Source organism: Salmo trutta, chromosome 16, assembly GCF_901001165.1.
Source record: "Salmo trutta chromosome 16, fSalTru1.1, whole genome shotgun sequence".
NCBI classification, from domain to species: domain Eukaryota; kingdom Metazoa; phylum Chordata; class Actinopteri; order Salmoniformes; family Salmonidae; genus Salmo; species Salmo trutta.
In genome coordinates, this window is record NC_042972.1 from 3894649 (window position 1) to 3899648 (window position 5000).

General features: G+C 42.9%; 1 protein-coding gene across 1 annotated transcript in view; it reads left to right on the forward strand.

The window, feature by feature from the left end:
- Positions 1 to 5000, forward strand: part of iars1 (isoleucyl-tRNA synthetase 1) — a 130177-nt gene that overhangs the window by 18863 nt on the left and 106314 nt on the right. The gene's annotated exons all lie outside the window — the stretch shown is intronic.

Genomic DNA, 5000 nt, shown 5'->3' on the forward strand with positions numbered 1-5000 from the left:
GTACAGGAAGGAAGTTCCGTATTTAGAGACAGGGATTCACATCCAGATCAAGGCTGTTTCACATCCTGTACAGGAAGGAAGTTCCGTATTTAGAGACAGGGATTCACATCCAGATCAAGGCTGTTTCACATCCTGTACAGGAAGGAAGTTCCGTATTTAGAGACAGGGATTCACATCCAGATCAAGGCTGTTTCACATCCTGTACAGGAAGGAAGTTCTGTATTTAGAGACAGGGATTCACATCCAGATCAAGGCTGTTTCACATCCTGTACAGGAAGGAAGTTCCGTATTTAGAGACAGGGATTCACATCCAGATCAAGGCTGTTTCACATCCTGTACAGGAAGGAAGTTCCGTATTTAGAGACAGGGATTCACATCCAGATCAAGGCTGTTTCACATCCTGTACAGGAAGGAAGTTCCGTATTTAGAGACAGGGATTCACATCCAGATCAAGGCTGTTTCACATCCTGTACAGGAAGGAAGTTCCGTATTTAGAGACAGGGATTCACATCCAGATCAAGGCTGTTTCACATCCTGTACAGGAAGGAAGTTCCGTATTTAGAGACAGGGATTCACATCCAGATCAAGGCTGTTTCACATCCTGTACAGGAAGGAAGTTCCGTATTTAGAGACAGGGATTCACATCCAGATCAAGGCTGTTTCACATCCTGTACAGGAAGGAAGTTCTGTATTTAGAGACAGGGATTCACATCCAGATCAAGGCTGTTTCACATCCTGTACAGGAAGGAAGTTCTGTATTTAGAGCCAGTGGTTTACAGGGATTCACATCCAGATCAAGACTGTTTCACATCCTGTACAGGAAGGAAGTTCCGTATTTAGAGCCAGTGGTTTACAGAGATTCACATCCAGATCAAGGTTATGTCCCAAATGACACCCTATTCCTGAGAGTGCAGTATAACCCTATAGGGCCCTGGTCTATAGGGTTATACTATATCTATGTTCGTTACCTATCACACGTTCAACTCTCTTCCTCTTTTAAAATATGGATGAATGTGCTCTTTTTGATTTCGGTTCTGTTTGCTGGAGAGAAGTGACAGTCAAACACACTTGTCATCTTAATGCTCCACATTTAATCGCTCTTGGATAACTATTACCATTGTATTTGTCTCCATTTTGAAACGTTTACTTGTTCCCAGAGGACATGTTTGTAACTGATTTGGTTTAATCATGCGGTGATGATAATAATAGGGTGGGTGTGTGTGTGTGTGTGTATGTGTGTGTGTGTATATGTGTGTGTGTGTGTGTGTGTATATATATGTATATATATATATATATATATATATATATATATATATATATATATATATATATATATATATATATATATATATATATATATATATATATATATATATATATATACCTATATATATATATATACCTATATATACCTATTGAAGTCTGCTGAAGACTAGCTCCCTGGACTGGACTGTAGTAGCTCGCTGGACTGGACTATAGTAGCTCGCTGGACTGGACTATAGTAGGTCGCTGGACTGGACTGTAGTAGCTCGCTGGACTGGACTGTAGTAGCTCCCTGGACTGTAGTAGCTCGCTGGACTGGACTGTAGTAGCTCGCTGGACTGGACTGTAGTAGCTCGCTGGACTGGACTGTAGTCGCTCGCTGGACTGGACTGTAGTAGCTCGCTGGACTGGACTGTAGTAGCTCGCTGGACTGGACTGTAGTAGCTCCCTGGGTACTGGACTGTAGTAGCTCCCTGGACTGGACTGTAGTAGCTCGCTGGACTGGACTGTAGTAGCTCGCTGGACTGGACTGTAGTAGCTCGCTGGACTGGACTGTAGTAGCTCGCTGGACTGGACTGTAGTAGCTCGCTGGACTGGACTGTAGTAGCTCGCTGGACTGGACTGTAGTAGCTCGCTGGACTGGACTGTAGTAGCTCGCTGGACTGGACTGTAGTCGCTCGCTGGACTGGACTGTAGTAGCTCGCTGGACTGGACTGTAGTAGCTCGCTGGACTGGACTGTAGTAGCTCCCTGGACTGGACTGTAGTAGCTCCCTGGACTGGACTGTAGTAGCTCGCTGGACTGGACTGTAGTAGCTCGCTGGACTGGACTGTAGTAGCTCGCTGGACTGGACTGTAGTAGCTCGCTGGACTGGACTGTAGTAGCTCGCTGGACTGGACTGTAGTAGCTCGCTGGACTGGACTGTAGTAGCTCGCTGGACTGGACTGTAGTAGCTCGCTGGACTGGACTGTAGTCGCTCGCTGGACTGGACTGTAGTAGCTCGCTGGACTGGACTGTAGTAGCTCGCTGGACTGGACTGTAGTAGCTCCCTGGACTGGACTGTAGTAGCTCCCCTGGACTGGACTGTAGTAGCTCGCTGGACTGGACTGTAGTAGCTCGCTGGACTGGACTGTAGTAGCTCGCTGGACTGGACTGTAGTAGCTCGCTGGACTGGACTGTAGTAGCTCGCTGGACTGGACTGTAGTAGCTCGCTGGACTGGACTGTAGTAGCTCGCTGGACTGGACTGTAGTAGCTCGCTGGACTGTAGTAGCTCACTGGACTGTAGTAGCTCACTGGACTGTAGTAGCTCACTGGACTGTAGTTGCTCCCTGGACTGTAGTAGCTCCCTGGACTGTAGTAGCTCCCTGGACTGTAGTAGCTCACTGGACTGGACTGTAGTAGCTCACTGGACTGGACTGTAGTAGCTCACTGGACTGGACTGTAGTAGCTCGCTGGACTGGACTGTAGTAGCTCGCTGGACTGGACTGTAGTAGCTCACTGGACTGTAGTAGCTCACTGGACTGTAGTAGCTCACTGGACTGTAGTAGCTCACTGGACTGTAGTTGCTCCCTGGACTGTAGTAGCTCCCTGGACTGTAGTAGCTCCCTGGACTGTAGTAGCTCCCTGGACTGGACTATAGTAGCTCACTGGACTGGACTGTAGTAGCTCCCTGGACTGTAGCTCACTGGACTGTAGTAGCTCACTGGACTGTAGTAGCTCCCTGGACTGTAGTAGCTCCCTGGACTGTAGTAGCTCCCTGGACTGTAGTAGCTCCCTGGACTGTAGTAGCTCACTGGACTGTAGTAGCTCCCTGGACTGTAGCTCGCTAAGCCGTAGCTCGCTAAACTTTTTGTGGAGGTCGTAATACCAGCTGATGGCAGAATGTCTTCAACCCAACTGTTATGAAACATCAAATAACAAAAGAAAATAGGTATCTGTTTCAGACAACACTAATGAGATGGGAATTTCGGCCGATCAATCTGTACCGACTTTTTTTGGTCCTCCAATAATCAGTATCGAAAAATCATAATCGGTCGACCTAGTCTGAAACATACAGAGGTTATAGAGGTTCATATAAGTGTTATAACCATTTGATATATATACCGTAATTTCCGGACTATTGAGCGCACCTGAATATAAGCCGCACCCACTGAATTAAAAAAAAATATGATTTTGAACATAAATAAGCCGCACATGTCTATAAGCCGCAGGTGCCTACCGGTACATTGAATCAAATTAACTTTACACAGGCTTTAACGAAACACGGCTTGTAACAAAAATAAATAGGCTTTAACGAAACACGGCTTGTAACAAAAATAAATAGGCTTTAACGAAACACGGCTTGTAACAAAAATAAAAAATTAGCAGTAAACAGTAGCCTACCAAGAAAGTCATTGCTCCAGACCAAGCTCCCGTGCAGCAGCTCTATTTCCTTTTCCAACAGCCAGATCAATCGCCTTCAACTTGAAAGCTGCATCATATGCATTTCTCCGTGTCTTTTCCATGATGAGGGTGACAAAATGACTACCGTAATCAGAACGATGGGAAGTTTGAGAGCGCTCGATTTAATCTAAACTGTAAACAAAAAAGTTGTTTGACCATAACCCGTTCGGCAATTTCATTGGTCTAATGGAAGCTTCATGCCGCCAAAAACAGAGCACGTCACGGAATGTTTTTATTTTTATGTATTTAAAAAAAAAAAAATTGAAAGCGGGAAAAATCCATATATTAGCCGCGTCATTGTTTTAAGCCGCAAACCGAAAAAAGTAGCACCTTATAGTCCGGAAATTACGATATATATATATATATATATATATATATATATATATATATTATTTTATTTATTCATTTTTTAATTATTATGATATATTTTTTTCATATATATATTTGTAATAATGACAATTATAACAATACTGAATGAATAATGAACACTTTTTTTATTTTAACTTAATATAATACATAAATAAAATCTATTTAGTCTCAAATAAATAAAGAAACATGTTCATGCACCATACGCTTGTATTTATAGACCTTTGACTATTGGATGTTCTTATAGGCACTATAGTATTGCCAGCCTAATCTCGGGAGTTGATAGGCTTGAAGTCATAAACAGCGCTGTGCTGCAAGCATTACTAAGAGCTGCTGGCAAACGCAGGAAAGTGCTGTTTGAATGAATGTTTACGAGCCTGCTGCTGCCTACCATCGCTCAGTCAGACTGCTCTATCAAATATCAAATCATAGACTTAATTATAATAAACACACTGAAATACGAGCCTTAGGTCATTAATATGGTCAAATATGGAAACTATCATTTAGAAAACAAAACGTTTATTCTTTCAGTGAAATACGGAACCGTTCCATATATTATCGAATGGGTGGCTACCCTTTAGTCTAAATATTGCTGTTACATTGCACAACCTTCAATGTTATGTCATAATTATGTAAAATTCTGGCAAATTAATTAGTCTTTGTTAGGAAGAAATGGTCTTCACACAGTTCGCAACGAGCCAGGCGGCCCAAACTGCTGCATATACCCCGACTCTGCTTGCACTGAACGCAAGAGAAGTGACACCATTTCCCTAGTTAATATTGCCTGCTAACATGAATTTCTTTTAACTAAATATGCAGGTTTAAAAAATATAGTTGTGTATTGATTTTAAGAAAGGCATTGATGTTTATGGTTAGGTACATTTGTGCAACGATTGTGCTTTTTTTCGCGAATGCGCTTTTGCTAAATC